This window comes from Mustela nigripes, chromosome 9, assembly GCF_022355385.1.
Source record: "Mustela nigripes isolate SB6536 chromosome 9, MUSNIG.SB6536, whole genome shotgun sequence".
Lineage (NCBI taxonomy): Eukaryota > Metazoa > Chordata > Mammalia > Carnivora > Mustelidae > Mustela > Mustela nigripes.
Window position 1 is genome coordinate 61,761,527 of NC_081565.1, and position 10,161 is coordinate 61,771,687.

At 37.1% G+C, this 10,161-nt stretch overlaps 1 non-coding gene across 1 annotated transcript; it reads right to left on the reverse strand.

The window, feature by feature from the left end:
- Window positions 1-7,191: 7,191 nt before the first annotated feature.
- Window positions 7,192-7,384, reverse strand: LOC132025279 (U2 spliceosomal RNA). The gene has a single exon (XR_009406534.1). It is a non-coding gene; the product is annotated as a U2 spliceosomal RNA (small nuclear RNA).
- Window positions 7,385-10,161: the final 2,777 nt, after the last annotated feature.

Genomic DNA, 10,161 nt, shown 5'->3' on the forward strand with positions numbered 1-10,161 from the left:
GACTTCATCAAGATCAAAAGCTTCTGCACAGCAAAGGAAACAGTCAAGAAAACAAAGAGGCAACCCACAGAATGGGAGAAGATATTTGCAAATGACAGTGCAGACAAAAGGTTGATATCCAGGATATATAAAGAACTCCTCAAACTCAACACACACAAAGCAGATAATCATATCAAAAAATGGGCAGAAAATATGAACAGACACTTCTCCAATGAAGACACACAAATGGCTATCAGACATATGAAAAAATGTTCATCATCACTAGCCATCAGGGAGATTCAAATTAAAACCACATTGAGATATCACCTTACACCAGTTAGAATGGCCAAAATTAGCAAGACAGGAAACAACATGTGTTGGAGAGGATGTGGAGAAAGGGGAACCCTCTTCCACTGTTGGTGGCAATGAAAGTTGGTACAGACACTTTGGAGAACAGTGTGGAGATTCCTCAAGAAATTAAAAATAGAGCTTCCCTATGACCCTTCCATTGCACTCCTAGGTATTTACCCCAAAGATACAGATGTTGTGGAAAGAAGGGCCATCTGTACCCCAATGTTTATAGCAGCAATGGCCACGGTCGCCAAACTGTGGAAAGAACCAAGATGCCCTTCAACGGACAAATGGATAAGGAAGATGTGGTCCATATACACTATGGAGTATTATGCCTCCATCAGAAAGGATGAATACCCAACTTTTGTAGCAACATGGATGTGACTGGAAGAGATTATGCTGAGTGAAATAAGTCAAGCAGAGAGAGTCAATTATCATATGGTTTCACTTATTTGTGGAGCATAGCAAATAGCATGGCAGACATGGGGAGATGGAGAGGAGAAGGGAGTTGAGGGAAATTGGAAGGGGAGGTGAAACATGAGAGACTATGGACTCTGAAAAACAACCTGAGGGTTTTTAAGGGGTGTGGGGTGGAGGTTGGGGGAACCAGGTGGTGTGTATTGGGGCGGGCACGTATTGCATGAAGCACTGGGTGTGGTGCCAAAACAATGAATACTGTTACGCTGAAAAGAAATAAAAATAAAAATAAAAATTTAAACTAATATTTCTCAAATTTCAGGACATATAAGAGTCACTGGGGGTACTTGAAGGCTGTGCAGATTACTACTATGCCCTGAGGTTCTGTTGCACTAGGTCTGGCATTGAGTGGGACAGGGGAGGCAAAAAAGTATATTTTAAATAAGCACCTGACATAAAGTCAATGCAGGTGGTCCCTGGACAATTATTTTGAAAAATTGTGTTAGAAACATGAACAGTAGTCTTTAGGAAAATAAAATAAAGCAAAACACCTAAACAAAACCAGGAAAATATTTCTGTCTTAGTTGGAGTCATTTTGAGTTACTGTAAGAGAGAAAAAAAGACATCCCACTGTCAGCAGAGAGGTCTGTCAGACATCTAACTGTAAATTATATAGGCTCTAACTCTGTGTTAGTACCCTGATGAGTACTCTTGGTCACAATTCATAGGAACATGGAATCTTAGAGGCTTTCCACCCTTTTTGTTTGTGACCCATAGTCACAACACTTTATATTGTGTTCCAGGAAACATACACATGCACAGACACACTGACACAACATATAATGTGTACATTTATTCACTTCATCAAGTAATACTCTTACGATCTGTGGTGTACTCTCATAGTTTTTGTTTGATTGTTTATTTTGGGGGATGTTACATTTAAATAAAATAATCAAGGTCATGAGTCACTAAATTGATTGTAAGATCACCATGTCATTAGAGAAATACCAATTAAGTGTGGTAACTTTATTTTATGGATGAGAAACAAGCTTGGAGTTGTAAAACTTGTCCAAAATCACACAGCTGTGAATAGTAGAGGTCAAAGCTAGAACTCAGTTCTCAGGATTTTTAAAAATTTAAATTCAATTAGCCAACATATTGTACATCATTAGTTTCAGATGTAGTGTTCAATAATTTATCGGTTTTGTATAACACTCAGTGCTCATTACATTATATACCCTTCTTAATGCCCATCACCCAATTACTCCCTCCCCCACCCATGTCCCCTCCATCAACCCTCAGTTGATTTCCTAGAGTTAAGACTCTCTAATGGTTTTTCTACCTCTCTGTTGACTTCCCATTCTATTTTCCCTCCCCTCCCCTATGGTCCTCTGCTCTGTTTCTTATATTCCACGTATGAGTGAAACCGTATGATAATTGTCTTTCTCTGATTTGAATTATTTTGCTCAGCATAATAGGTCTCAGACTGTTAACTAAATAACCTGTCTGTCATGGCCTACTGTATATTTCAGTGTTTATTTTATTGCTTTTAGCTTGTTTTCTCTCAGGAAAAAAGATCTATTAATATCTATTAGATTGTCTATCTAGTTGAAACATTTTGAAGGGTACAAATGTCTTTTTCCTGAGGTAACCACTAGATGGTGGTATAAACTCTTCTGATGGTGGACTATTCACTTGAACTAAGGTGAATTCAGATTTGTATATTTGCATCCTTAATTCATTTTTTAAGATTTTATTTATTTATTTGACAGAGAGAGAAAGATCACAAGTAGGCAGAGAGGGAGACAGAGAGAGAGAGAGAGAAGGAGAAGCAGGTTCCCTGCTGAGCAGAGAGCCCGATGCAGGCCTCAATCCCAGGATGCTGAGATCATGACCTGGGCCAAAGACAGAGGCTTAACCAACTGATCCACCCAGGCGCCCTGCATCCTTATTTTAAAATAATTTATAGGTTGGTATTTGTGAATAAGCTGAGCTTTATACCCATCCTGAAGAAACTATTTTATATGACTACACAAGTGGAATACAATTTTGTTTCTTGGTCTCTTTCTTTCTTTCTTTTTCATGTGGAAGAGAGATTTAGAAAAAAACAAAGACATATGTACTTCCCTAAAGGCCCTCTTGTTTTGTACTTAATATATTTTATTTTCTCCACGTTCTTATTTTATAGGACTTTAAGTAATTATTTTCTTTTACTTCTGATATTCCAGGTTGAGACTTAATTTCTTTTAAAGATTTTATGTACTTATTTGACAGAGAGAGGGAGAGATTACAAGTAGGCACAGAGGCAGGCAGAGAGAGTAGGGGAAGTAGGCTCCCTGCTGAGCACAGAGCCCAATGTGGGGCTCAATCCCAGGACCCTGAGACTATGACCTGACCTGAAGGCAGAAGCTTAACCCACTGAGCCACCCAGGCGCCCCAAGACTTAATTTCTTTTAATGTGGGAAATCAAACCCTTTTGGGTCTACCATAAAAGAATAGAAACTCCCAACAATTTTATATTTATTATCTCTTAATTAAGAAAATAAATATTCTGCTTTGTAAGATTTTTTTTGCTTAGCTGCAGCAAGGTTGGCAGAAATGATCTATGCCTATACCAGGAGCCTCTGAGGAAGGAGATCATAAAGACATTGCTGGGTGTTGGGGTTTCAGGGTTGAACTATACAGTTGAGCCCTTCCTTAACTACACTTTCCTCAGAGGTTAAGAAAAAGAGAATGAAATGGCTATCCTTGACACTTATTCCTTCTTTTTTTTCCCCCCTTAAATTTTAATTTATTTTATTTACATTCAATTTAGTCAACATATACTGCAGTATTAGTTTCAGAGGTGGAATTCAGTGATTCTCAATTGCATATAATACCCAGTGCTCATTCCATCAAGTGCCCTCCTTAATGCCCATCACCCAGTTACTCCATTCCCCCTACCCACCACCCCTCTAGTAACCCTCAGTTTATTTTCTATAGTTAAGAGTCTCTTATGGTTTTGCACCCTCTCTGATTTTGTCTTATATTATTTTTCCCTCCCTTCCCCTATGATCCTCTGTTTTGTTTCTTAAATTCCATATACAACTAAAGTCCTATGGTATTTTTATTCCTCTGACTGACTTATTTGCATAGCATTATTCCCTGTAGTTCTGTGCATAGCATTGCCAATGGCAAGATTTCATTCTTTTTGATGGCTGAGCAATACTCCCTTGCATATATACACCACATCTTTTTTTCATTCATCTCTGTCAATGGACATATGGGCTTTTTCCATAATTTGGCTATGGTGAACATTGATGCTATAAACATTGGGGTACACGTGCCCCTTGGAATACTATGTTTATATTCTGTAGATAAATACCTAGTAGTGGGTTCTATGTTGTGGGGTGCTCTATTTGTAACTTTTTGAGGAATCTCTGTTCTGTTTTCCAGAGTGGCCACACCAGCTTGCATTCTCACCAGGAGCACAAGAGGGTTCCCCTTTCTCTGCATCCTCACCAACATCTATTTCTTTCCTGGCTTGTTAATTTTAACCCATTCTGCTATAAAGGAGTTATCATATATATGCAGCCATCAAAAAGAGAAATCTTGCCATTTGCAATGACATGGAGAGAACTGGAGGGTATTATGTTGAGTGAAAGTCAGTCAGAGAAAGACTATTATCATATGATCTCACTGATTTATTTAAATCTCCTTGTTTATTTATGTATTTGTGTATGTATGTATTTATTTTATTATGTTAGTCACCATACAGTGTGAGCCTGGTGATGGGTATAAGGAGGGCATGGATTGCATGGAGCACTGGGTGTTTTATGCAAACAATGAATCATGGAATATTACATAAAAAAACTAATGATGTGCTGTGTGATCTCACTTATATCAGGAATTTGAGAAACACAACAGAGTATCATAGTGGAGGGGAGGGAAAAATGAAACAAGATGAAACCAGAGAGGGAGAAAAACCATGAGACTCTTAATCTCAGGAAACAAACTGAGGGTTGCTGGAGTGGAGGGGAGTGGGAGGGCATTTCTTCATGTGTCTATTTACCATTAAATATCTTCTTTGGAGAAATGTCTGTTCATGTCTACTGCCCATTTCTTGACTGGATTATTTGGTTTTTTTGGTGTTGAGTTTGTTACATTCTTTATGGATCTTGGATGCCAGCCTTTTATCTGATATGTTGTTTACAAATATGTTCTCCCATTCTGTAGTTTGCCTTTTAATTTTTTTGACCGTTTCCTTTGATGTGCAGAAGGTTTTTGACTTGATGAAGTCCCAATAGTTCATTTTTGCTTTTGTTTTCCTTGCCTTTGGAGACATGCCTAGCAAGAAGTTGCTGTAGCCAAGGTCATAAATGTTGCTTCCTGTGTTCTGATCTAGGATTTTGATGAATTCCTATTTCACATTTCTGTCTTTCATCCATTTTGAGTTTGTCTTTATGTAAGGTGTAAGAAAATGGTCCAGTTTCATTCTTTTACATGTGGCTGTCCAATTTTCCCAGCACCATTTATTGAAGAAACTGTCTTTTTTCCCCTCCTTTGTCAAAGGTTAGTTGACCATAAAGTTGAGGATCCATTTCTGAGTTCTCTATTCTGTGCCAGTACCACACTGCATGGATGATTACAACTTTGTAATAGAGCTTGAAGTCCTGGATTGTGATGTCTCCAGCTTTGGTTTTCTTTTTCAACATTCCTTTGGTTATTCGGGGTCTTTCCTGGTTCCCAATAAATTTTAAGATTATTTGTTCTAGCTCATTGATAAATGTTGATGGCATTTTGATAGGGATTGCATTGAATGTGTAGATTGCTTTGGGTAGCATGGACTTTTTTTTTAATCTAACCAGTTTTATTGAATAGATTTTTGTGGTATTGACATATGAAGGAAGTAAAAAAGAAATTTGAACTTAAAACGTGTTTCCTGTTATTTCCAAGGAAACCAGGAGATCAAGTTAAGTGCCAGGCACTGTGAATACATGTCACACATTTGGGATAGTATTAGATTTTTTTTTCTAGGTTTTCTTTTTTTTAAGCTTTTATTGTATTATGTTAGTTACCATACAATACATTATTAGGTTTTGATGTAGTATTCCAAGATACATTGTTTACTTATAACTCCAGTGCTTCATGCAATACATGCCCTTCTTAATATCTCCAGGCTCACCCATCCCCCCTCCCCATCCCCTCTAAAACCCTCAGTTTATTTCTGGGAGACCACAGTCTTTTATGGTTCATCCCCCCTTTAATTTCCACCCCCCTTCACTTTTCCTTTCCTTCTCCTAATATCCTCCATGTTATTCCTTATGTTCCACAAGTAAGCAAAACCATATGATAATTTACTTTCTCTGCTTGACTTATTTCACTCAGCACAATCTCCTCCACTCCCATCCATGCTGATGCAAAAGTTGGGTATTTATCCTTTCTGATGGCTGAGTAATATTCCATTGTATATATGGACCACATCTTGAAAGGCATCTCGGTTCTTTCCACAGTTTGGCGACTGTGGACATTGCTGCTATGAACATTGGGGTATATATGACCCTTCTTTTCACTACATCTGTATCTTTGGTGGTAAATACCCAGTAGTGCAATTGCTCATCAGAGGGTAGCTCTGTTTTTAATTTTTTGGGGAATCTCCACACACTTTGAGGAATCTGTTTTCTAAAGTGGCTGTGCCAACTTACGTTCCCACCAACAGTGTAAGAGAGTTCCCCATTCTCCATGTCCTATCCAATATTTGTTGTTTCCTGCCTTGCCAATTTTTGCCATTCTAACTGTTGCATAGACATTTTAACAATATCTGTTCTTACAGTCCATGAGCATGGAACATTTTTCCATTTCATTGTGTCTTCCTCAATTTCTTTCATGAGTGTTCTGTAGTTTCCAGAGTATGCATATTTTGCTTCTTTGGTTAGGTTTATTCCAAGGTATCTTATGGTTTTTGGTGGAGTTGTAAATGGGATTGATTCCTTAATTTCTCTTTCTTCTGCTTCATTGTGTATAGAAATGCAAGTGATGTATTGCATGGAGCACTGGGTGCACAAACAATGAATTCTGGAACACTGAAAAGAAATTTAAAAAATAAAAAAAAAAGAAATGCAAGTGACAATGCAAGTGACTTCTGTGCATTTTTATATCCTGCCACTTTGCTGATTTCTTGTATCAGTTCTAGCAATTTTGGGGTGAGCCTTTTGGGTTTTCCACATAGAGTATCATGTCATCTGGGAAGAGTGTGACTTTGACGTCTTCTTTGTTGATTTGACTGTCTTTTATTTCTTCTTGTTGCCTGATTTCTGAGGCTAGGACTTATAGCACTATGTTGAAAAACAGTGGTGAGAATGGGCATCCCTGTCATGTTCCTAAACTTATGGGAAAAGTTATCAGTTTTTATCCATTGATAATGCTATTCACTGTGGACTTTTCAAAGATGGCTTTTGTGATATTAAGGTATTTTCCCTCTATCTCTACACTGCAGAAAGTTTTAATCAAGAGAGTTTTAATCAAGAAAGGATGCCACACTTTGTCAAATGCTTTTTCTGCATTAGTTGAGAAGATCATATAGTTCTTGTCCTTTCTTTTATTAAACTGATAAGAACAGATACTACACTTGATCTTAGCCAAAAGGCAGAGAAGCGATTGTCCTTTCTTTTATTAATGTTATTTATCACGATTGATTTGCAAATGTTGAACCACGCTTGCAGCCCAGGAATAAATCCCACTTGGTTGTGGTGAATAATCATTTTAAGGTACTGTTGGATCCTATGGGCTAGTATCTTGGTGAGAATTTTTGCATTCATATTCATCAGGGATATTTGTCTATAATTCTCCTTTTTGGTGGAGTCTTGGTCTGTTTTGGGATCAGGGTAATGCTGGGTTCATAAATGAGTTTGGAAGTTTCCTTCCCTTTCTATTTTTTTAAGTGGTTTCAGGAGAATACTTATTAGTTCTTCTTAAATGTTTAGTGGAATTCTACTGGTAAGCTATTGAGTCCTTGACTCTTGTTTGTTGGGAGATTTTTCATTAGTACTTCAATTTCCTGTCTCTTTTGGGTCTATTCAAGTTTTCTATTTCTTCCTGTTTCAGTTTTGGTGTTTTTTTTTTAAGGTTGCAAAATGGATATTTTTATTTAAATTCAGTTAGCCAACAGTTTTGGTAGTTTATAAATTTCCAGGAATGCATCCATTTCTTTCAGATTGCCTAATATTTTGGCATTATGGTTGCTGATAATATGTTCTCTAAATTGTTTATATTTCCTTGATGCTGGTTGTGATCTCTCCTCTTTCATTCATGATTTTATTAATTTGGGTCCTTTCTCTTTTCTTTTGATAAGTCTGGTTAGGGTTTATTGATCTTATTTATTCTTTCATAGAACCAGCCTCTAGTTTCATCGATCTGTTCTACTGCCCTTTTGGTTTCTGTTTCATTTATTTCTACTCTAATCTTTCTTATTTCTCTTCTCCTGCTTGGCTTAGGCTTTATTTGCTGTTCTTTCTCCAGCTCTTTGAAGTGTAAGGGTAGCTTGTGTATTTGAGACTTTTCTTGTTTCTTGAAAAAGGCTTTGTACTTCCTCTTGGGACCTCTTTTGATATATCCCAAAGTTTTGAACAGTTGTGTTTTCATTTCCAATTGTTTCCATGAATTTTTCAAATTCTTTTTTAATTTCTTGGTTGACCCATCCATTCTTTAGTGGGATGCTCTTTAAGCTCTAAGTGTTTGAGTTCCTTCCAACTTTTGCCTTGTGATTGAATTCAATTTTCAAAGCATTGTGGTCTGAAAATAGTCAGGTAATGATCCAAGTCTTTTGTTACTAGTTGATATGTGATTTGTGACCCAGTGTGTGATCTATTCTGAAGAATGTTCCATGTACACTCAAGAAGAATGTGTATTCTGTTGCTTTAGAGTGGCATGTTCTGAACATATTTGTGAAGTCCATCTGATCCAGTGTGTCATTCAAAGTCCTTGTGTCCTTATCAAGCTTCTGTTTAAATGATCTGTTCATTGCTGTGAGTGGGGTATTAAGGTCTTCTACTATTATTGTATTAGTATCATTGTGTGTTTTTTTTAATTTTGTTATTAATTGGTTTATATAATTGGCTGCTCCCATGTTAGGAGCATAAATATTTATAGTTGTTAGATCTTATGTGGATAGGCCCTTGGAATAGGCCCTTTTATGTATTAATATAATATCCCACTTCATTCCTTACTAGAGTCATTGGTTTAAAATCTAATTTGTCTGATATGAGAATTCCTACCCCATATTTCTTTTGATATCCATTAGCATGGATCCCCTGAATTTCTTTCCCTTTTTTTTTTTTTAAGATTTTATTTGTCAGAGAGAGAGAGAGAGAGAGAGAAATACAGAGAACAAGCAGGGGGAGCAGCAGGCAGAGGGAGAAGCAGACTCCCTGCTGAGCAGGGAAGCTGGGACTTGATCTTAGGACCCTGGGAAGCATGACTTGAGATAAAGGCAGGTGCTTAACTCACTGAGTCCCTCACCCCCTTGCTTTCAATCTGAATGTCTTTAGGTCTAAAGTGGGTCTCTTGTATAGATAGATCTTACTTTTTTATTCAATCTGATACCCTGTGTCTTTTGATTGGAGCATTTAGCCCATTTATATTCAGAGTAACTATTGAAACTTATGAATTTAGTTTAAATTTGTTTCCTGTAAAGTCCCTATTTCTGTATATTGTCTGTTTCTTTCTGTTCTATGTCACCTTTGGGCTCTCTTTTCATGTGCAGGAACCCCATTAATATTTCTTGCAGGGCTGGTTTAATGATCACAAATTCCTTTATTTGTAATCAGACTTATTTGTGATAAACAGAATTTATCACAAATTCTGTTTGTCTTGGAAGCCCTTTCTCTCTCCTTCCATTCTGAATGACAGCCTTACTAGATAAAAAGTATTCTTGGCTGCATGTTTTTCTCATTTAGTAGCCTGAATATATCATGCCAGCTCTTTCTGACCAGCCTGGTTTCTATGGATAGGTCTGCTGCCAGTCTAATGTTCCTACCGCTGTACATTAAGAACCTTTTGTCTTGACCTGCTTTCAGGCCTTTGTAAGCTCCACTATTATATGTTGGGCTGTTGATATATTCTTATTGATTTTGAGGTGGGTTCTCTGTGTCTCCTGGACTTGAATGCTTGTTTCTACCACCAGATTAAGAAAGTTCTCAGCTAAGATCTTTTCAAATATATCATCTATCCCTCTCTCTTTCTTCTTCTTCTGGGACCTCAATAATTCTGAATATAATAATTTAAAATAAATAATTCAAAATATTGATTTGCTTTATGGTATCACTGATTTCTTGAAGCCTCATGGTGCATTATTTGTTTTTCTTTCTTTTCCTCAGATTTCTTCCTTTCCAGCATATTGTCATCTTTGTCACGGAATCTTCTGTCTCATTTAGTCTA